The sequence below is a fragment of the Hordeum vulgare genome, chromosome 7H (genome assembly GCF_904849725.1).
Source record: "Hordeum vulgare subsp. vulgare chromosome 7H, MorexV3_pseudomolecules_assembly, whole genome shotgun sequence".
Lineage (NCBI taxonomy): Eukaryota > Viridiplantae > Streptophyta > Magnoliopsida > Poales > Poaceae > Hordeum > Hordeum vulgare.
The window spans coordinates 223,507,809-223,532,662 of record NC_058524.1 but is presented as its reverse complement, the minus strand read 5'-3'; positions in this window follow the sequence as shown (position 1 = coordinate 223,532,662).

Sequence of the window (24,854 nt, the reverse complement as noted above, 5' to 3'; positions counted from 1 at the left end):
TTCAGGGAACGAACCGTGGAACAAGCTGAGATTCTATTGAGTAATATCTTGTGCAATGAGAATGCTTGGACTATTCCCGAACCACCTCCGAAGCCAACTCCAAAGAAAAGAGGTATCCGATTCCTCAGTCCTGAAGATATGCAAAAAGCTAAGAAATCTATGCGAGAGAAAGGCATCAAATCTGAAGATGTTAAGAATCTACCACCTATCGAAGAGATCCATGGTCTTGATAACCCGACACAGGTAGTAGAGGTAAATTCTCTTTGTAGATTCAATGAGAGTGATATTCCTTTTGATAAACCTGCTAGCTTATGCTTAGATGAACTTGATAACTTTGTTGCCAAACAACAAAGTTTCAATGATTATGTTAGCAGACAATTGGAACAGAATGCTCGTATGCTTAGTCATTTAAGTGCTTGTGTGGATAGAAATGTCAAAGACCTTAATCCTTTGAGTAAACATGCCTCTATGGTCACCACTCAGGTAGAACAATTACTTAAGGCTCAAAATGACTTGCTCAATTAGTTGAATGACAATTCTGTTAGAGTCGTCACTAGAGGCGGTAGAATGACCCAGGAACCTTTGTATCCTGAGGGTCATCCTAAGAGAATTGAACAAGATTCTCAAGGAGTTAGCATCGAGGCACCTAGTCATCATAAGAAGAAAAAGAAAGATGATAGGAACCTGCATGCTAGCAAACCTGCTGCTGTCACACCCGAGAATCCAAACGATGTCGCTGTTTCTGATGCCGAAACACAATCTAGTGATGAACACGAGCCTAGTGATAATATCGATAATGGTGTTCATGTTGATGCTCAACCTAACAATGATAAGGATGTGGAGATTGAACCTGTTGATCTTGATAGCCCACAACCTAAAGATAGGAGATATGATAAGAATGACTTCATTTCTAGGAAGCATGGTAAAGAAAGGGAACCATGGGTTCAGAACCATGCCCTTTCCTCCCAAACCATCCAAGAAAAAGGATGATGAGGATTTTGAGCGATTTGTTGAAATGATTAGACCTGTCTTTCTGCAAATGCGTTTGACAGATATGCTGAAAATGTCTCCTTATGCTAAGTACATGAAGGATATTGTGACTAATAAGAGGAGGACACCTGAGGTTTAGATTTCCACCATGCTCGCTAGTTACACCTTCAAGGGTGGAACTCCTAAGAAACTAGGTGATCCCGGAGTGCCCACTATACCTTGCTCCATTAAAGGAAAGAATGTTAGAACTGCTTTATGCAATCTTGGAGCCGGTGTTAGTGTTATGCCTCTCTCTCTTTATCATAGACTTGAATTGGATAAGTTGACACCCATCGAAATCTCCCTGCAAATGACCGACAAATCAACTGCTTTCCCTATCGGCATTTGCGAGGATGTGCCTGTTGTGGTTGCTAATGTTACTATCTTAACATACTTTGTTATTCTGGATATTCTCGAGGATGATGCCATGGCGGTCATCCTTGGAAGACCCTTTTTAAACACTGCAGGGGCTGTTATTGATTGCAACAAAGGCAATGTCACTTTCCATGTCAATGGTAATGAGCATACGGTGCACTTTCCGAAGAAACAATATCGAGTACATTGCATCAATGCTATTGAAAAAACATCATCGATTCTTATTGGGAGCTTTGAATGCCCTATACCTATTGTTAAGATGAAGTATGATTTGCTTGTTGGGGATATGCACATCCCCATTGAGCTAACCTAGTGGCTATTCAAAAATTCTCCAGTTTTATGTGATCCGAGAAAAGTTTGTCAAGGAGACTTGATCAACCTCATTGACGGATTTCTTTTGATGACCATGAGATGGATGAATCTAAGAGTCACAACCCTCTGTTCCGAACTTTTACCTTCGGATGTTTAGAAGAAAAATGGTAGATTTAGCTTTAGTTTTTCCTGTTTTCTGCTTTTTGCGTCCCTTAGAAAGTGTCCCGAAAATAAAAGTTCTTCAAATGCCCTGAAAATCAAGTATGATTTTTTCTGGATTTTTTGAAAAATTCTGAGACAAAGAGCTAGTCAGGGGGATGCACTAGTGGGCCACAAGCCCAGGAGGTGCGGGCACCCCCCTGGTCGCGCCTACCAGGCTTGTGGGCCCCACGTGCCCCCTTCCCTTATTCAAGCTCCCATCTCCTTCTCCTACCTCCAGAAAAAATCATTCCACAGCTCAAACCCGTGTTCTTGCTCTTCTTGCTGTGCTTTTCGATCTCCTTGTGCAAAGCCCCATTCACCAAACTGTTTTGGGGGAATTGTTCCTTGGTATGTGACTCCTCCATTGGTCCAATTAGTTTTTGCTCTAGTGCCTTGTTCGTTGCGTATTTTTGTTGCCTTGGTGACCCTGTTCTTGAGCTTTGCATGCTAATTTTAGCTGGTCCCAAGTAGTTTTGATGCATGATATGGCCTCTAGGCACTTGTAGGAGTAGTTGCTATGAGTTTTGTTGAGCTTTGTTCACTTTTCCTTTGAGTCACCAAAAATTTCAAAAAATTTCAGAGAAAGGAAAAGGAAAAGATGAGGAGGTTCCTAAGAGGCTCTTCAAGCCGTGACCCCAAGGATGATGGAATTGAGAAGAAGAACCCCAAGTATCCGGTCCCCCGAGTTGCAGAAGTTCGAGCGTGCGAGTGGCCAAGCGATGTGTTCTTACGTGCCGCCGGTCTTTATGAGGATTTTTTTTACTTGGTGGAGAACGCAGGCCTTACCAAATTCGTTGAACATAAGTGTCCACAATACCTTCTCCTCACTAATATTTTCGTGCAAAGCTTTAATTTCTATCCAAGGAAGAACCCTCCCATGGCTGAGTTCAAGTTATATGATATCCCCCAGCGCATGTCACTTTAGGATTTTTGCAATGTCTGCAAATTACCTTATGTTGGGGATATTCATGAACCTCGTCCATGGGACTTGGATGCTTTCATTGATACTATTGCTGTAGAAGAGGAGAGAGGAGTATCTTGCGCTAGAGTTGCTAGCATACATTTTCCTGTGCTTCGGTATTTCTCTCTATTCGTGGGAAAATGTTTGATTGGCCATGGGAAAGCTGGAGCCCTTAGCTCCCAAGTTCTTGCGGTCTTGCGCGAAGCTCTTTACAATGATAAAATTTATAGCTTGGGCACTATAGTGGCTCAATGGTTGAACACAAACCATACTAAAGGTGCTGTTTATGGAGGTATCTATGCTACCCGTCTTGTTAGATACTTTGAGATACCTATTAGACTGCACGAGGAAGAAGAGATGCTTCTTCCTGAGTGATATCTAGATTATGATAGCATGGTTCGCCACGACTTTCTTGATGAAGATATAAATAAGAGGATGATTTATAACTTGGTATTTAGTCAGGGTACTCATGAGACTATTACCTTGCCTGCTCCTTCTTTGTTCAATCTTCATCTAGGCACGTACATTATTATGCCCTCGGACATCTACGCATATTGGGGCATAGCGCCACCGCAGGCGCCCATGCCCGAGCTACCAGTCGAGTACCAGACGCGAATTTATCAGTGGGAGCCAGAGGAGCTCACCCAGCAGTGGCACCCTCAGTACACTCTGGAGTACCCCGGAGACGGTTACCTCCCACCTTGGGAGTAGACCAACTTAGGCCAAAAGCCTAAGCATGGGGGAGTACGTGTTTCTCACCGACTTTATATTCTTGCTCACACTTTCACTTTGTTAGTCGGTGTTCACACCTTGCCACTGTATCATCCATGCTAGTTTATTTATTTTTCTCGTGTGTTTGTTTAGATTGAGAAAACCCCAAAAAAATTCCCGTTCTTCTTTTGCTAGTTGGGAGATTTCCCGTGTAAATAGTTTTCTTTTTTCCTTGGGTCAAGGTAGAAGACCATGGTTAAAATGTTTAGTGGCTCTCGCATGCATATCTGTTTATCTGTCAAAGAGCCATATTACTTTGTCTTCTCCTTTTTGTTTGCTTGCAGATTCCAGCTTAGTCCAATGCACGAACACTGTTATTATTGTTCACATCATTCGGTCGTGCAAGTGAAAGGCTATAATGACGATATATGATGAAGTGACTGAGCCTGGAAAAGCTGGTATGAACTTGATCTATTTTGTTTTTGTAAATATGACTAGCTCATCGTTCCTAATTCAGATTTGTTACGAGAGAAACATGTTTGCAATGACAACTTAGAGAGCATAGTTTCTGATGCCATGCTTAATTAGCTAGGAGCTTATAATGGTTTGTCTTGGATGCCAACATGAATTTCAAGATGATTATGATGTAGTATGATAGGATGGTATCCTCCTTTGAATGATTCAAGTGGCTTGACTTGGTGCATGTTTACGCATGTAGTTGAAACAAAATCAACATAGCCTCTATGATATTCATGTTTATGGTGATTTATGCCCTACTCATGCTTGCACTCAATGTTGGTTAATTTCAATGCTTATTGATGACTGTTGTCGCTCTCTAGTTGGTCGCTTCCCAGTATTTTGCTAGCCTTCACTTGTACTAAGCGGGAATACTGCTTGTGCATCCACTTCCATAAACCCAAAGTTGTTCTATATGAGTCCACCATACCTACCTATATGCGGTATCTACCTGCCGTTCCAAGTAAATTTGCATGTGCCACTCTCTAAACCTTCAAGTAATAATCTGTTTTGCATGCCCGAACCGCTCATCTGGTGACAAGGGGCGATCAGTATCTTCCATGCTAGGCGTGTTATCCTCGATATGTGTTTATTCACTATCATTCACGAGAAAGGGGCCGGTAATTGGAATGCCCAGTTCCATGCTCAAATTGAAAGGATAATTGCAAACAAAACTCCCCCTGGATTGTTGTTGGTATGAACGGTACCCGAGTATTCGGCTAGCCGTGGAGTGTGATTGATCGGTGGTGGGGGAGTCAAAACTTTACTTTTCTGTTTGGGAACCGCCTATAGTATGTGTAGCATGGAAGATGGTGAAAACTCTTGGTTATCGCGTTGACAATGAAAGCATGCCACCCAAAATTATTTATCTCTGTTTTCAAAGCTTGAGCTCTGGCACCTATGCAAATCAATGCTTCCCTCTGTGAAGGGCCTATCTATCTATGTTTTTGTTGAGTCATCCTATTCTTTCAAAAAAGCACCAATTAGAGAGCACCTCCATCATTTTTATGCTTTGCTTTTAATTGTTATTGAGTATGATTGTGAATGGATCTTCTTTTCCATGAATTACAATGTTCAGTTAGCCCTTGGTCTTTGAAGGTAATCTGCATTTATGTTTTGCGGTCTCAGAAAGAGCTAGCGAGATACCATTTGTTCATATTGCTTCATGATTGTTTTGATTGAAGTGTTGACGTTTGAAACTTATTATTATTGCTCACTAGTTGATTATGCCATTGATATGAGTACATCTTGAGACCTAAATGTCATTGCTTATGTGGTTTTCTTATGATCTTGCTGAAAATCTGAATATGAGTTAGACATAATTACAACAACAAGATCAAACATAGTTCGTAAAAGTTTTTCTTTTGTCTCTTTCAGTTTGTCAACTGAATTGCTTGAGGACAAGCAATGCTTTAAGCTTGGGGAGTTGATACGTCTCCATCGTATCTACTTTTCCAAACTCTTTTGCCCTTGTTTTGGACTCTAATTTGCATGATTTGAATGGAACTAACCCGGACTAACGCTGTTTTCAGCAGAATTGCCATGGTGTTGTTTTTGCGCAGAAATAGAAGTTCTCGGAATGACCTGGAAATTTACGAGGATTTTTTGTGAAATATATAAAAAATAGTGGCGCAAGAATCAACCGGAGACGTGGAGCGACGAGCCCAGAAGCCCAGGAGGCGCGCCCCCCCGGCCGCGCCTAGAAGGCCTGTGGGGCCCTCGGGGCTCCGCGGCCTCCAACTCCAGCTCTCTTTAGTCCCTTTCGCCCAGAAAAAAAAATCAAGGAGAAGAGTTCATCGCGTTTTACGATACGGAGGCGCCGCCACCACCTGTTCTTTCTCTGGAGGGCAGATCTGGAGTCCGTTCTGGGCTCCGGAGAGGGGAGATCGTCACCGTCGTCATCGCCAATTCTATGATGCTCTTCACCGTTCGTGAGTAATCTCATCATAGGCTTGCTGGACGGTGATGGGTTGGATGAGATCTATCATGTAATCGAGTTAGTTTTGATGGAGATTGATCCCTAGTATCCACTATGTTCTGAGATTGATGTTGCTAGTACTTTGCCATGCTTAATGCTTGTCACTAGGGCCCGAGTGCCATGATTTCAGATCTGAACCTATTATGTTTTCATCAATATATGTGTGTTCTCGATTCTATCTTGCAAGTTGTAGTCACCTACTATTTGTTATGACCCGACAAGACCGGAGTGACAATAGCCGGAACCACTCCCGGAGATGACCATAGTATGAGGAGTTCATGTATTCACTAAGTGCTAATGCTTTGTTCCAGTTCTCTATTAAATGGAGAACCTTAATATCCCGTAGTTTCCATTAGGACCCCGCTGCCATGGGAGGGTTGGATAATATATGTCATGCAAGTTCTTTTCATAAGCACGTATGACTATATACGGAATGCATGCCTACATTACATTGACGAACTGGAGCTAGTTACATATCTCCTCATGTTATAACTGTTGCATGATGAATGTCATCCGGCATAATTATCCATCACCGATCCAATGCCTACGAGTTTTTCCTACTGGTCCTTGCTACGTCACTTAGCCGCTACTGCTGTCACTGCTGCTATTGTTACCGCTACTGCTGTCGCTGCTGCTACTGTTACCGTTGATACTATTGCTATCACACTACTTTTCTACTGAAACTTTGCTGCAGATACTAAGTCTTTCAGGTGTGGTTGAATTGACAACTCAACTTCTAATACTCGAGAATATTATTTTGCTCCCCCCTGTGTCGAATCAACAAATTTGGGTTGAATACTCTACCCTCGAAAACTATTGCGATCCCCTATACTTGTGGGTTATCAGCGGGCTAGGCTGAAGGAAAGGTGGCTGGCCGCCGGCTGCTGGGTTCCCCCCGAGTCGCCCGGGGCGGACGACCGAGGGGCGAGAGAAAAGTATCGAGCCGACCGAGCGCACAAGATACATGCTGTTTGGGTGATTGGCCGTGTCTGGCACTATGTTCCAAAATTTTGGTTCGGCAACTTGGTCTTGCATGGTCGGTGCCTCTAGGGACCTTGATGGAGGCAGCCATCCTGGTGTTTAAACTAACGAGATTTAGCAATGGTTCAAGACAACTTACATAAAGACACTTAATTTAGATGATCAGGCTCTCACGTACATACATAAGGTAGATGGATCCTACACATAGCAAGTACCTTCGATGGTGATCGTGCAAATCCGACCAGCTGCGTTGACCACATCCTCATAGTGGTGATGTGCCAAAACACCTAGAGAAATGAGTATAGAGCCATCCCCCACCCTGGCTATAACCTGTGTTCACGGCAATTGCAATGTAGAAGACCGCAATGACGACGACATCTGTGTAGCCAAATGTTATTGTTTGCGGACGATTGATGGCAACCTTCATTACCTTCACTCTGACATGCTTGTACGAGAAATATATACTGTCGTAAAGGCCCACTATCGAGAAACCTAGAGCAAAAATCGGCGGAAGGTGTATATTCCGACCGGTGTAAACATTGTGCAGGTTCATCTCGCCATCTATATCGATGAAGCCGATCCAATCGCCGTTCGCTCCTATACAATACTACAATTTATGCGACAGAAACAAGTCAGATGAATTGGTTTCCATGTAGATGCATACTAAAAGATGACGAGGTGGAAGATGATTGTCGGGTGGTCGCATCCTGCATGCACCAAGGCTTCTCAGGAGGTGCTTCGTACGAGATCCTCATTGTAATGGGTGGCGAGTCCATCGACACCAGCAAGCACATGTGTCTAGGCTTCGGGGGTGGGGGCGACCATCCAGGACATGTCGCACTTGAGGACAACGGGCTTCTCCAGCACATTCGCCACCTCCCAATTTACTCGAGGCATGGCCCGCAGAAGGCAATCGTGCGTTCCAACAACTTGAATGCGGTCCATCAGGTCAACGCGGTCCATAGTATCCCTCAGGGTGTCGTCCTGCATCGCCGGCAAGCCACGCATGGGTTCTCCGTGGGGCCCCATCCTGACCATGGCTGAAGGACAAAGAGAAAGTGGGAGACGAAGGGATAGCATATGATACTAGTATCATTGCAAGTGTAATAAAAACCAGATACATGCCTGAACGATGAAGCGTGACTACAAATTACTCTTCATACACCCATGTTATCCTCTTGAGCTTCTCTTTGTTTTCTTCCCCTATTTTCCTGAGGTTGGCATTGACGTATTCTTATTTTCGGCCCTTAGTTCCCAAACTTCATTCTTCAACGCATGCGTACTTGCGCGTAGCTTAGGTCCTGTTTGTTTCAGAAATTCCAGGACTTTTTTTAGTCCCAACTAAAAAGTCCCTAGTCCCTACCCGTTTGTTTTCATGGACTACACGGGACTAGTGGTCATTAAATGACATGCAAAAAGACCATGTTACCCCTAGTAATGTATTAAAAGTCATTAAACGACATGCTAAAAGTAGGGGCACTGTTGGAAAAAGTGTCAAAATAGTCCCAAAAAGACCCTGATACGTCTCCAACATATCTATAATTTTTGATGGTTCCATGCTATTATCTTGTCAAACTTTGGATGTTTTGTATGACTTTTATATCTTTTTGGGACTAACTTATTAACTCAGTGCCAAGTGCCAGTTCCTGTTTTTTCCGTGTTTTTGACCCTTTTTAGAGGAGAATATTAAACGAAGTCCAAACGGAATAAAACTTCCGAAAAGATTTTTTCCCGAAACAGAAGATACGCAGGGGGCGTGAGAACCAAGGAAGAGGCCACCAGGGGAGGCCACAAGCCCCCTAGGCGCGGCCACGGGGGCCCGTGCCTAGCAGGCTTGTGGGCCCCTGTGGCTCGTCTGCCCTACTTCTTCCGCCTATAAATCCCCGAAAAATCCAAAACCACGGGAGAGATCCATGAAAATACTTTTCCGCCGCCGCAAGCTTCTATCTCCCCAAGATCCCATCTGGGGCACGTTCTGGTGCCCTGCCGGAGGGGGGATTCAGATACGGAGGGCTTCTTCATCAACACCATTGCCTCTCCGATGATGCGTGAGTAGTTCACCGTAGACCTTCGGCTCCATAGCTAGTAGCTAGATGGCTTCTTCTCTCTCTTGGGTCTTCAATACAAAGTTCTCCATGATCTTCATGGAGATCTATCCGATGTAAGCTTCTTTTGCGGTGTGTTTGTCGAGATCCGATGAATTGTGGATTTATGATCAGATTATCTATGAATCTTATTTGAGTTTCTTCTGATCTCTTATATGCATGATTTCATATCCTTATAATTCTCTTCGAGTTGTGGGTTTTGTTTGGCCAACTTGATCTATGATTCTTGCAATGGGAGAAGTGCTTGGTTTTGGGTTCATACCGTGCGGTTACCTCACCCAGTAACAGAAGGGGTAGCAAGGCACGCATCGTGTTGTTGCCATCAAGGGTAACAAGATGGGGTTTATATCTATTACATGAATTTATCGCTCTACATCATGTCATCTTGCTTAAGGCGTTACTCTGTTTGTCATGAACTCAATACACTAGATGCATGCTGGATAGCGGTTGATGTGTGGAGTAATAGTAGTAGATGCAGAAAGTATCGGTCTACTTGTCTCGGACGTGATGCCTATATGTATGATCATTGCCTTAGATATCGTCATGACTTTGTGCGGTTCTATCAATTGCTCGACAGTAATTCGTTCACCCACCGTAATATTTGCTATTTTGAGAGAAGCCTCTAGTGAACACTATGGCCCCCGGGTTTACTTCACATCATATTTTGAGCCTTACACTTTTACTTCGTTGCACTTTCCGGCTTCAGATCTCACTTTGCAATAAATCTTGAAGGGATTGACAACCCCTTTATAGCGTTGGGTGCAAGCTCGTTTGTGTTTGCGCAGGTACTCTCAACACTTGGCTTGATTCTCCTACTGGATTGTTACATTGGTTCTCAAAACTGGGGAAATACTTATTGCTACTGTGCTGCATCACCCTTTCCTCTTCAAGGGAAAAACCAACGCAAGCTCAAGAGGTAGCAGACCCTCCCACAGGGACTTCTTTCTTTAGTCCCAAATACCCCCTTTTTGTCCCTCAAAGTCCCTCTTGTTTGTTTCACATGAGACTAAAAAGGGACTTTTTTTAGTCCCTACATCAAAAAGTCCCTCGAAACAAACATCCCATTATGCATGTCATCTGGCTCAACTACTTTTCCTATCAACTTTTGATTCACTTAGCTTCTCGACATGTGCTTGAAGCTCACTCACTATAGTTTGCATTTGTCTATTCTCGTGCGCTAGCGACTAATTCCATCGTTCTTGTAGCTCGTTGTCCTTCATTCTAGCACCCATGACGTACGTGTAACTTCCCTTAATCGTCTTTTTTAAACTGCAAGGCCATGATGGATCAACCGAATCAGGAACCTGCGGACCATCATTTTGCAATAACTATTTACGCACTGTCATAAAAAAACAACACATTACGCAGCTCTATTGCAAACTACAATAGTAGGGTAATGAGGTCAACTCACAATAAGAGCATGGTTAATAGTATAGCCAACTGCTGGCTATAAGCCATCTTATAGCCCATCTTATAGCTAGCTTGTACAATAGTTAGCTATAAAAGAGTACTACTTTTATCATATATGGCCCACCTTTCATTCTCACAAAGCACCTAGGAGCACGTGCTAGAGCTAGCTCTTCACGAAGAGCCCGCTTCCCTTCTTTCTCCTCTTCTCTCTCATCCAACTCAGCAAAAAAATAGTATTCTAATCCTTACAGCCTGCTGACTGTACCTTATTGTACTTGCTCTAAGCGACGAAGAACCTCCGTATATGTACCTCCTATATGTGATTGAGACTGGATGCATTAAATGTGCAACATGATCTTCTAAATCGAGTTCCGTGCGTGAGTCATGTAGGATCTACGACACATGGGTCGAAAACATCAAAATGTAAATAAGGTTATCTGTCACGTGTTAGATGTGTATAGTCCCTTTGGTGTATATCCCCACTGTATAAGGGATTTTCTTGCCTTTTACCACTTGTATAAGTATTGTCCCTTGGCCCCCTGTGAATGTTAGTTGCCCATTCCTAACATGATATCACATGCTTAGGTTTTTCCTTCGGCACGCTGCAACTCGCGTGCTCCACCCCCACCACTGCTGCTTGCTCCGGTCGCCCTGCTTGACCGTAGCCTCTCCGACCACCTCGTGGGCCGACCTCATCCCGTCCAACTGCTCCAGCATGCGCTGTCGGACTCGTTTTGCTAGCCTGTCGCCCCCTCTCTACCAGGCCGTCGTCGTCCTCAGCAGGTGTGACCGCCGCCGCCCCTGGCCCATACGGCAGCTGCCTCCTGCTGGCCTGCCTGTCGGTGTCCTCAGTCGGTCCGGCATCCATCGCCCCCGTCCGGCTGCTGCTGCTCCCGGCTATTGGGTCGGCCCTCTTCATCCGAGCTCCGCCAATGTCCGCCCCGAGCGTGACCCCCATCCCCATCATCACCATCTCCGATCTGAAGTAGCACCACTCGCAGCTCGTATGCCTTGGCCTCGCCTCCCACCCTGCCCACGTGCGCCGCCTCCTCGCCTTCCTTGTGTGCGAACCAACTCGCTGCTGATCCGACCTTGTTTGGGATCCAGCCGGGAGCGGTAGCCTGCTAGCTCCGGCAGCTAGTGCTGCCTCCTGCTCTGGCCGATTGCAGATCAGCCGCTGGCCTCCATCCTCGGGCGCGCTACTGCCCGATCTAGATCGGGTCTCCTGCGCTCGTTGACTTCCAAAAAAAGAAAAAGAGAGAGGGAGATCAGCATGTCTTCCTCCAGCTATGTCGCTGTTCCTCGGTGGTGATCTTTGATGGCACCAACTATGCTAAGATTGTGGGCTTCATGTGTATCCACATGCGCGGTCTTCTGCTGTGGGGTGTTTGTTGGAAATATGTCCTAGAGGCAATGATAAATAGTTATTATTATATTTCTTGTTTAAAGATAATCATTTATTTTCCATGCTATAATTGTATTGAATGAAAACATAGATACATGTGTGGATAAATAGACACAACAATGTCCCTAGCAAGCCTCTAGTTGGCTAGCTAGTTGATCAAAGATAGTCAAGGTTTTCAGACTATGTGCAAGGTGTTGTTGCTTGATGACTCGATCACATCATTAGGAGAATCATGTGATGGACTAGACCCAAACTATGAACATAGCATATTGATCGTGTCATTTTGTTGCTATTGTTTTCTGCGTGTCAAGTATTTGTTCCTATGACCATGATACCATATAACCCACTGGCACCGGAGGGATGCCTTGTGTGTATCAAACGTCACAACGTAACTGGGTGACTATAAAGGTGCTCTATAGGTATCTCTGAAAGTGTCCGCTGGGTTAGTATGGATCAAGACTGGGATTTGTCCCTCCGTGTGACGGAGAGGTATCTCGGGGCCCACTCGGTAATACAACATCACACACAAGCCTTGCAAGAAATGTGACTAAGTGTAACTCACGGGATCTTGTATTACGAAACGAGAAAAGAGACTTGCCGGTAACGAGATTGAAATAGGTATACGGATACCGACGATCGAATCTCGGGCAAGTAACATACCGAAGGACAAAGGGAATGACATATGGGATTGCGTGAATCCTTGACACCGAGGTTCAACCGATAAGTTATTCGGAGAATATGTAGGATCAAATATGGACATCCAGGTCCCACTATTGGATATTGACCGAGGAGTACCTCGGGGCATGTCTGCATAGTTCTCGAACCTACAGGGTCTGCACACTTAAGGTTCGACGATGTTTTAGTATAGTTGAGTTATATGTGTGGTTACCCAATGTTGTTCGGAGTCCCGGATGAGATCACGGACGTCACGAGGGTTTCCGGAATGGTCCAGAGACGAAGATTGATATATAGGATGACCTCATTTGATTACCGGAAAGTTTTCGGGCATTTCCGGGAATGTACCGGGGGTGACGAATGGGTTCCGGATGTTCACCGGGGGGGGGGGGGGGGCAGCCTACCCGGGGGAAGCCCATAGGCCTTAGGGGTGCTGCACCAGCCCTTAGTGGGATGGTGGGACAGCCCAGGAGGCCCTATGCGCAGGAGATAAGAAATCAAAGGAAAAAAGAAAAAAAGAGGTGGGAAGGAAGGGATGGACTCCACCTTCCAATCCTAGTTGGATTACGATTGGAGGTGGACTCCACGACCTCCTTGGCCGGCGGGCTCTTGGGGTCTTGGACCCCAAGGGAAGTCTCCCCACCCCTCCTCCTATATATAGTGAAGGTCTAGGGTTGATTTGAGACAACTTTGCCATGGCAGCCCAACCACAAAACATCACGGTTTTTCCTCTAGATCGTATTTCTGCGGAGCTCGGGCGGAGCTCGGAAGGAGTAGATCCTTCACCACCACCGTAGCGACGTCACGTAGCCGGAGAACTCATCTACTTCTCCGTCTTGCTTGCTGGATCAAGAAGGCCGAGATCATCGTCGAGCTGTATGTGTGCTGAACGCGGAGGTGCCGTCCGTTCGGCACTAGATCGGAGCGGATCGTGGGACGGATCACGGGACGGTTCGTTGGACGGTTCACAGGGCGGATCGAGGGACGTGAGGACGTTCCACTACATCTACTGCGTTTCTTAATGCTTCCTGCTGTGCGATCTACAAGGGTACGTAGATCCAAATCTCCTCTCGTAGATGGACATCACCATGATAGGTCTTCGTGCGCGTAGGAATTTTTTTGTTTCCCATGCGACGTTCCCCAACAGTGGCATCATGAGCTAGGTTCCTGCGTAGATGTTATCTCGAGTAGAACACAAAGGGTTTTGTGGACGGTGATGTTCGATTTTCTGCCCTCCTTAGTCTTTTCTCGATTCAGCGGTATTGTTGGATTGAAGCGGCCCGGACCGACATTATTCGTACGCTTACGAAAGACTGGTTTCATCGCTTGACATGCAACCTCGTTGCATAAAGATGACCGGCAGGTGTCTACTTCTTCAACTTTAGTTGAATTGGTTTTGACCGAGGCGGTCCTTGGAGAGGTTAAATAGCAATTTGCACATCTCCGTTCTGGTTTTTGCGTAAGTGAGATGCGATCTACAAGATACCCATAGCAACCACGTAAAACATGCAACAACAATTAGAGGACGTCTAACTTGTTTCTGGAGGGTATGCTTGTGATATGATATGGCCAAAGACGTGATATGATATATTGGATGTATGAGATGATCATGTTGTAATGGTTAATATTGACTTGCACGTCGATGGTACGGCAACCGGCAGGAGCCATAGGGGTCCTTTTAAACTAACGTTTGTGTTTGCAGATGCGTTTACTATATTGCTAGGACGTAGCTTTAGCAGTAATAGCATGAGTAGCATGACAACCCCGATGGCGACACGTTGATGGAGATCATGGTGTGGCGCCGGTGACAAGAAGATCGTGCCAGTGCTTTGGTGATGGAGATCAAGAAGCACATGATGATGGCCATATCATGTCACTTATGAATTGCATGTGATGTTAATCATTTTATGCACCTTATTTTGCTTAGAACGACGGTAGCATTATGAGGTGATCTCTCACTAAAATTTCAAGAGGAAATTGTGTTCTCCCCGACTGTGCACCGTTGCTACAGTTTGTCGTTTCGAGACACCACGTGATGATCGGGTGTGATAGACTCAATGTTCACATACAACGGGTGCAAAACAGTTGCACACGCGGAACACTCTGGTTAAGCTTGACGAGCCTAGCATGTAAAGACATGGCCTCAGAACACATGAGACCGAAAGGTCGATCATGAATAATATAGTTGATATGATTAGCATAAGGATGCTTACCACTGAAACTATCCTCAAATCACGTGATGATCGGACTTGAGCTAGTGGAATTGGATCATGAACCACTCAAATGACTAGAGATATGTACTTTTTGAGTGGGAGTTTAGCAAGTAATTTGATTAGTTAAAGTCTAATTATCTTGAACATAGTCTAAGTCCACTTTGAAAATATTTGTGTTGTAGATCAATGGCTCACGCGACAGTCACCCTGAATTTTAATATGTTCCTAGAGAAAGCTAAGTTGAAAGATGATGGAAGCAACTTTGTAGACTGGGCTCGTAATCTTAAGTTGCTCATGCAAGCTGGGAAGAAGGATTATGTCCTTAATGTTGCGCTTGGAGATGAACTACCCGCCGCGGCTGACCAAGATGTTAAGAACGCTTGGTTAACACGCAAGGAGGACTACTCAGTAGTTCAATGTGCAGTCTTGTATGGCTTAGAGCCGGGACTTCAACGTCGCTTTGAGCATCATGGAGCATATGAGATGTTCCAGGAGTTGAAGTTTATCTTTCAGAAGAACGCCCGGATCGAGAGGTATCAGACCTTCGATAAATTCTATGCTTGCAAGATGGAGGAGAATTCGTGTGTCAAGGAACATGTGCTCAAAATGTGTGAGTACTCAAACCGTCTAGCTGAGCTGGGGATTGAACTCCGCAAGAGGCTATCACTGACAAAATTCTTCAATCACTGCCACCAAGCTATAAGGGCTTTGTGTTGAACTATAAAATGCAAGGGATGAACAAGTCACCCGGCGAGTTATTCGCGATGCTGAAAATCGCAGAGTCAGAACTCCGTAAAGAGCATGAAGTGTTGATGGTGAATAAGACCACTAGATTCAAGAGAAACGGCAAAGGAAAGAAGGGTAATTCAAAGAAGAGCGGCAAGCCTGTTGCCAATCCGACAATGAAACCCAAAGCTGGACCTAAGCCTGAAACGGAGTGCTATTATTGCAAGGGTATGGGTCACTGGAAGCGCAACTGCCCCAAGTATCTGGCTGATAAGAAGGCAGCCAAGGAAAAATCAGGTATATTCGATATACATGTTATTGATGTGTACTTAACCAGCTCTCATAGTAGTGCCTGGGTATTCGATACCGGTTCTGTTGCACATATTTGCAACTCGAAACAGGAACTGTGGAATAAGCGAAGGCCGGCGAAGGATGAAGTGACGATGCGCGTGGGAAATGGTTCCAAGGTTGATGCAATCGCCGTCGGCACAGTTTCACTTCAGTTACCATCAGGATTAGTTATGAACTTAAATAAATGTTATTTAGTGCCTGCGTTAAGCATGAACATTATATCTGGATCTTGTTTATTGCGAGACGGTTACTCGTTTAAGTCAGAGAATAATGGTTGTTCTATTTCTATGAGTAATATCTTTTATGGTCATGCACCCAATGTGAGAGGATTGTTCATATTGAATCTTGATAGTGATAATACACATATACATAACATTGAGACCAAAAGAGTTAGAGTTAACAATGATAGCGCCATGTTTTTATGGCACTGCCGCTTAGGTCATATTGGTGTAAATCGTATGAAGAAACTCCATACGGATGGACTTTTGGTGTCACTTGACTTTGATTCACTTGACACGTGCGAACCATGCCTCATGGGCAAGATGACTAAAACTCTATTCTCCGGAACAATGGAGCGTGCAAGTGACTTGTTGGAAATCATACATACCAATGTGTGTGGTCCGATGAGCATGGAGGCACGCGGCGGATATCGTTATTTTCTCACCTTCACTGAAGATTTGAGTAGATATGGTTATGTCTACTTGATGGAACACAAGTCTGAGACGTTTGAAAAGTTCAAACAATTTCAGAGTGAAGTCGAAAATCATCATAACAAGAAGATCAAGTTCCTACGGTCTGATCGTGGGGGTGAGTATCTGAGTTTCGAGTTTGGTACTCACTTAAGACAATGTGGAATTGTTTCATAGTTAACACCGCCTAGAACACCACAGCGTAATGGTGTGTCCGAAAGTCGTAATCGTACTTTATTGGAGATGGTGCGATCTATAATGTCTCTTACCAATTTGCCGTTATCATTTTGGGGTTATGCATTAGAAACAGCTGCATTCACTTTAAATAGGGCACCATCAAAATCCATTGAGACGACACCATACGAACTATGGTATGGAAAAAGACCAAAGTTGTCGTTTCTTAAAGTTTGGGGATGTGATTCTTATGTCAAAAAGCTTCAGCCTGAAAAGATGGAACCCAAAGCGGAAAAGTGCGTCTTCATAGGTTACCCAAAGGAGACAGTTGGGTATACCTTCTATCTCAAATCCGAGGGCAAAGTGTTTGTTGCTAAAAACAGAGCTTTTCTTGAGAAGGAGTTTCTCTCGAAAGAATTGAGTGGGAGGAAGATAGAACTTGATGAGGTTGTCGAACCTCTAATTCCTCTTGATGGTGGCGTAGGGCAAGGGGAAACCCCTGTTGCCGCGACACCGGTTGAGGAACAAGTTGATGATGATGATCATGAAACTTTGCATCAAGTTACTGTAGGACCTTGCAGGTCGACTAGATCACGTACTGCTCCCGAGTGGTATGGTAATCCTGTCTTGACGATTATGTTGTTGGACAATAATGAACCTGCGAATTGTGAAGAAGCAATGGTGGGCCCGGATTCCAACAAATGGATGGAGGCCATGAAGTCCAATATAGGATCCATGTATGAGAATGAAGTGTGGACTTTAGAAGTACTACCTGAAGGCCGCAAGGATATTCAGAACAAATGGATCTATAAGAAGAAGACAGACGCACACGGTAATGTGACCGTTTATAAAGCTTGACTTGTGGCAAAGGGTTTTTCACAAGTTCAATGAATTGACTAAGATGAGACTTTCTCACCGGTAGCGATTCTTAAGTCTGTCCGAATCATGTTAGCAATAGCTGCCTTTTAGGATTATGAAATCTAGCATATGGATGTCAAAACGGCGTTCCTTAACGGTTTTCTTAAGGAAGAGTTGTATATGATGCAACCCGAAGGTTTTGTCGATCCTAAGAATGCTAACAAAGTATGCAAGCTCCAGCGATCCATTTATGGACTGGTGCAAGCATCTCGGAGTTGGAATAAGCGCTTTGATGAGGTAATCAAAGCATTTGGGTTTATACAAGTGGTTGGAGAATCTTGTATTTACAAGAAAGTGAGTGGGAGCTCTGTGGCATTTCTAATATTATATGTGGATGACATATTGCTGATTGGAAACAACGTGGAGCTTTTGGAGAGCATAAAATGTTACTTGAATAAAAGTTTCTCTATGAAGGACCTAGGATAAGCTGCTTACATTCTAGGCATTAAGATCTATAGGGATAGATTGAAACGCCTGATAGGACTTTCACAAAGCACATACCTTGATGAAGTTTTGAAGAAGTTCAAAATGGATCAGTCCAAGAAAGGGTTCTTGCCAGTATTACAAGGTATAAAATTGAGTAAGACTCAGTGCCCAGCAACTGCGGAAGATAGAAAGAGAATGAGTTCCGTCCCCTACGCTTCAGCGGTAGGTTCTATCATGTATGCAATGCTGTGCACTAGACCAGACGTCAGCTTGGCCATAAGTATGGCAGGCAGGTTTCAGAGTAATCCAAGAGTGGATCACTGGACGGCGGTCAAGAATATTCTGAAGTACCTAAAAAGGACTAAGGAAATGTTTCTCGTGTATGGAGGTGACAAGGAGCTCGTCGTAAAAGGTTACATCAACGCAAGTTTTGACACCGATCCGGATGACTCTAAGTCTCAAACCTGGTACGTGTTTATTCTTAATGGGGGTGCGGTAAGCTGGTGCAGTTCCAAGCAGAGCGTCGTAGCAGGTTCTACATGTGAAAGCGGAGTACATGGCTGGCTCGGAGGCCACAAAAGAGGGTGTCTGGATGAAGCAGTCCATGACGGATCTTGGAGTTGTGCCAAGTGCACTGGATCCATTGACTCTGTTATGTGACAACACTAGTCCATTGCCTTAGCAAAGGAAACAAGGTTTCACAGGAAGACCAGACACATCAAACGACGCTTCAACCTCATCCGTGACTACGTCGAGGGAGAGGACGAGAATATTTGCAAAGTGCACACAGATCTGAATGTAGCAGACCCGCTAACTAAGCCTCTTCCACGGGCAAAACATGATCAACACCAGAACTGTATGGGTGTTCGATTTATTACAATGTAAATGACATGGCAATGTGAGGACTAGATTATTGACTCTAGTGCAAGTGGGAGACTGTTGGAAATATGCCCTAGAGGCAATGATAAATAGTTATTATTATATTTCCTGTTTAAAGATACTCGTTTATTATCCATGCTATAATTGTATTGAATGAAAACATAGATACATGTGTGGATAAATAGACACAACAATGTCCCTAGCAAGCCTCTAGTTGGCTAGCCAGTTGATCAAAGATAGTCAAGGTTTTCTGACTATGTGCAAAGTGTTGTTGTTTGATGACTGGATAACATCATTAGGAGAATCATGTGATGGACTAGACCCAAACTATGAACGTAGCATATTGATCGTGTCATTTTATTGCTGTTGTTTTCTGCGTGTCAAGTATTTGTTCCTATGACCATGAGATCATATAACCCACTGGCACCGAAGGGATGCCTTGTGTGTATCAAACGTCACAACGTAACTGGGTGACTATAAAGGTGCTCTACAGGTATCTCTGAAGGTGTCCGTTGGGTTAGTATGGATCAAGACTGGGATTTGTCACTCCGTGTGACGGAGAGGTATCTCGGGGCCCACTCGGTAATACAACATCACACACAAGCCTTGCACGCAATGTGACTAAGTGTATGTCACGGGATCTTGTATTACGGAACGAGAAAAGAGACTTGCTGGTAACGAGATTGAAATAGGTATACGTATACCGACTATAGAATCTCGGGAAAGTAACATACCGAAGGACAAAGGGAATGACATACGGGATTGCCTGAATCCTTGACACTGAGGTTCAACCGATAAGTTATTCGGAGAATATGTAGGATCCAATATGGGCATCCAGGTCCCGCTATTAGATATTGACTGAGGAGTACCTCGGGGCATGTCTGCATAGTTCTCGAACCCGCAGGGTCTGCACACTTAAGGTTCGGTGATGTTTTAGTATAGTTGAGTTATATGTGTGGTTACCGAATGTTGTTCGGAGTCCCAGATGAGATCACGGACGTCACGAGGGTTTCCGGAATGGTCCGGAGACGAAGACTGATATATAGGATGACCTCATTTGATTACCTGAAAGTTTTCGGGCATTACTGGGAATGTACCGGGAGTGATGAATGGGTTCCGGATGTTCACCGGGGGGGGGGGGGGGGCAGCCCACCCGGGGGAAGCCCATAGGACTTAGGGGTGCCGCACCACCCCAAGAGGCCCTATGCACAAGAGATAAGAAATCAAAGGAAAAAGAAAAAAAGAGGTGGGAAGGAAGGGAAGGACTCCACCTTCCAATCCTAGTTGGACTAGGATTGGAGGTGGACTCCTCCACCTCCTTGGCCGGCGGGCTCTTGGGGTCTTGGACCCTAAGGAAAGTATCCCCACCCCTCCTCCTATATGTAGTGAAGGTCTAGGGATGATTTGAGACAACTTTGCCACGGCAGCCTGACCACAAAACATCACGGTTTTTCCTCTAGATCGTATTTCTGCACAGCTCGGGCGGAGCCCTGCAGGAGTAGATCCTTCACCACCACCAGAGCACCGTCACGCTGCCGGAGAACTCATCTACTTCTCCGTCTTGCTTGCTGGATCAAGAAGGCCGAGATCATCGTCGAGCTGTACGTGTGCTGAACACGGAGGTGCCGTCCGTTTGGCACTAGATCGGAGCGGATCGTGGGACGGATCGTGGGGCAGATCGAGGGACGTGAGGACGTTCCACTACATCAACCGTGTTTCTTACCGCTTCCTACTGTGCGATCTACAAGGGTACGTACATCCAAATCTCCTCTCGTAGATGGACATCACCATGATAGGTCTTCGTGCGCGTAGGAAATTTTTTGCATACCGCGATGATATGTCTGCTTACACTCAGTGGTGCAACGATGATGCTCGGGCTACTCCTGTTCTTGCTGTGAGTGTTCTCCCTCAGTTTGCCTCAGAATTCATGTGTCTCGGCACTGTTGCAACAATGTGGTCCTATCTCTGTCAGCGCTTTGACCCTCTCGTGATGCTCTCTACTTATCTGTGGTGCGTCATGAGCATGCTCTTCATCAAGGTGACTCTTTTGTTGATGAGTTCTACACACAGAGTTCTACCATATGACACCAGCGTGACTCTCTTCGAACAATTGTTTGTGGAGCTTCCGTTGTTGCCAGACTATGCGGTCTGACTTGGAGTTCTAGCGTGTCCATGAGTTCTTAGGTCGCCTCCGCTCCAAGTTTCAGCCTCGGCGTGCTCACTTTCTTGCTCATGGCCGTGTTCCTATTACAAAGGTACTTGCTGAACTTCATGCTGAGGAGAGCCACCTTCGTTCTGCTTGTTTGGTTGCCGTTCCTTGTGTGTTGGCTGTTCAAGCTCCTGTGCCATCTACTTGTCCCACTGCACCACCGCTCCTGCCCACACCCACATGAGGGATGGGTCGCCCTCCTTTTGCTGAGAAGGGTCAATCGCGTCGTGACACATTTTCAGCTACTTCTCCAGGTCAGGTCACCAAGAGTCTGATTGTCACCAGAAAAAGCGAGACCAGAGGCGTTCTTCCTCCAGTGGGAGTCCTGCATCTTCCTCGACTCTGTCACTAACTGATCAGGACATCATCCGGCTCAAGCATCTTCTGGCTTCCTCAGACTCTTTAGCGATGGGTTCTTTTGCCGCTGTGACTGCTCCCACCCCTTCATCACCATCGCCACATATGCAGTCAGGTACCTCTTCATGGGTTCTGGATTCTGGGGCTTGTTTTCATATGTCTTCTGATTCTTCCACGTTGTCTTCCCTTCAACCTCTTGATTTGCGTGTTAATGTTATCACTGCCGATGGCACCCCCTTGGTGTTGCTAGTCGTGGCACTCTTTCTGCTCCATCTTTTCTTGTTCCTAGTGTTTCTCATGTTCCCCGTCTTACCATGAACCTTTTGTCCGCTGCCCAACTTACGTATTCTGGTTGTCGTGTCATTCTTGATACCGACTCTTGCTTTATTCAGGATCTTCACACCTAGGCTCTGGTTAGTGCTGGCCCTCGGCGTCGTGAGTTGGAGGGTCTTTGGGAGGTTGACTCGCTTCACGTTCCTTCCGCTGCCACCACTTCTGCCAGTTCTCATGCTCTTGCTGCCTCCTCTTCTGCGACCTTCCAGCAGTGGCATCATCGACTTGGTCACCTATGTGGTTCCCGCTTGTCATCATTGGTGTGTCAAGCTGTCTTAGGGTCTATCTCTGGAGATGTATCTTTACATTGTAATGGTTGTAGACTTGGCAAACAGACTCAATTACCTTATCCTACTAGTGAGTCGGTATCTCATCATCCTTTTGACTTAGTTCATTCTGATGTTTGGGGTCCTGCTCCCTTCGATTCGAAATGTGGCCATCGCTATTATGTTCTGTTTATTGATGATTTCTCTCGCTACACTTGGCTTTACTTTACGAAATCTCATAGCAAGGTTCTCTCTATATACAAACGATTTGCTGCCATGGTTCACACCCAGTTTTCCACGCCTATTCGTGCTTTTCGTGCTGACTATGCTGGAGAGTATATTTCCCAGGTGTTGTGTGCCTTTCTTGCAGAACAGGGTACTCTTGCCTAGTTGTCCTATCCTGGTGCCCATGCCCAGAATGGCGTTGCAGAACGCAAGCATCATCATCTACTTGAGACGGCTCGTGCGCTGATGATCGCCGCTTCTCTTCCACCTCATTTTTGGGTTGAGGCCATCTCCACAACCACCTATCTCATCAACATTCAGCCATCGACTGCCTTGTAGGGTGGCATTCCTATGGAGTGTCTCACTAGTCGCTCTCCTGCCTACTTAGCTCTCCGTATGTTTGGGTGTGTATGCTATGCCCTTCTTGCCCCGGGAGAACGCACCTAGTTCAATCTTGTTACTTGCCCGAGATTCGATCGTCAGTATCTCCATACCTAGTTCAATCTCGTTACCGGCAAGTCTCTTTACTCGTTCCGTAATACAAGATCCCGTAACTAACTACTTAGTCACATTGCTTGCAAGGCTTGTTGTGGTGTTGTATTACCAAGTGGGCCCCGAGATACCTCTCCATCACACAAAGTGACAAATCCGAGTCTTGATCCATTTCCAAGTCACGTTGTGATGTTTGAGAATCCACAAGGTATTCCTCCGGTGTCCGGGAGTTGCACGATCTCGTGGTCATAGGAACAGATACATTGACATGCAAAAATCAGTAGCAATAAACTGACACGATCATACGCTATGTTTATAGTTTGGGTCTTGTCCATAACATCATTCTCCTAATGATGTGATCCCGTCATCAAGTGACAACACGTGTCTATGGTTAGGAAACCTTAACGATCTTTGATCAACGAGCTAGTCAACTAGAGACTTACTAGGGACTATGTTTTATCTATGTATCGACACATGTATTTGTATTTCCAATCAATACAATTATAGCATGGATAATAAACGATTATCACGAACAAACAAATATAATAATAAGTAATTTATTATTGCCTCTAGGGCATATTTCCAACAGTCTCCCACTTGCACTAGAGTCAATAATCTATTTCGCATCACTATGTGATTTTAATGAATCCAACACCCATAGAGTTCCGGGGTTTGATCACGTCTTTCTTGTGAGAGAGGTTTTAGTCAACGAGTCTCAACCTTTCAGATCTGTGTGTGCTTTACAAATCTAAATGCTATCCTATAGATTCTACTACTACGTGCCATTTGGAACTATTCCAAATGACTGCTCCACTATAAGAATCCGCTTTACTCCTTAGAGTTATTCGGATTTGTGTCAAAGCTTGCATCGACGTAACCCTTTACGATGAACTCTTTAATCACCTCCATAATCGAGAAAAGTTCCTTAGTCCATTAGTTACTAAGGATAACTTTGACCGTTGTTAAGTGATTCAATCCTGGATCACTCTTTGTACCCCTTGACAGACTTATGGCAAGGCACACATTAGGTGCGGTACATAGTGTGGCATACTTTAGAGCCTATGGCTAAGGCATAGGGGACGACCTTCGTCCTTTCTCTTTCTTCTTCCGTGGTCAGGCTTTGAGTCTTACTCAAATTCACACCTTACAACACAGCCAAGAACTCCTTTGCTGATCTATTTTGAACTCCTTCAAAAACCTTGTCAAGGCATGCATTTCATTGGAAGTTCTATTTAGCGTTTTGATCTATTTCTATAGATCTTGATGCTCAATGTTCAAGTAGCTCTATCCAGGTTTTCCTTTAAAAACTCCTTTCAAACAACCCTTTATGCTTTCTAGAAATTCTACATTACTTCATATCAATATGTCAACCACATATACTTATCAGAAATTCTATAGTGCTCCCACTCACTTCTTTGGAAATACAAGTTTCTCATAAACCTTGTAAAAACCCAAAAGCTTTGATCATCTCATCAAAGCGTATATTCCAACTTATAAATGCTTGCACTAGTCCATAGAAGGATCGCTGGAGCTTGCATACTTGTTAGCATCCTTAGGATCGACAAAACCTTCTGGTTGTATCACATACAACCTTTCCTCAAGGAAACCGTCGAGGAAACAATGTTTGGACATCCTATGTGCAATATTTCATAAATAATGCAGCAATTGCTAACATAATTCCAACAGACTTGTAGCATCGCTATGAGTGAGAAAGTCTAGTCATAGTCAACTCTTTGAACTTGTCGGAAACATCTTTGCGATAAGTTGAGCTTTTCTTAATGGTGACTTTTCACCATCATCGTTTGTCTTCTTTTTAAATATCCATATGTAATTTAAAGTCTTACGACCATCAACTAGTTCTTCCAAAGTCTATACTTTGTTTTTATACACAGATCCTCTATCGGATTTCATGGCCTCCAGCCATTTGCTGGAATCCG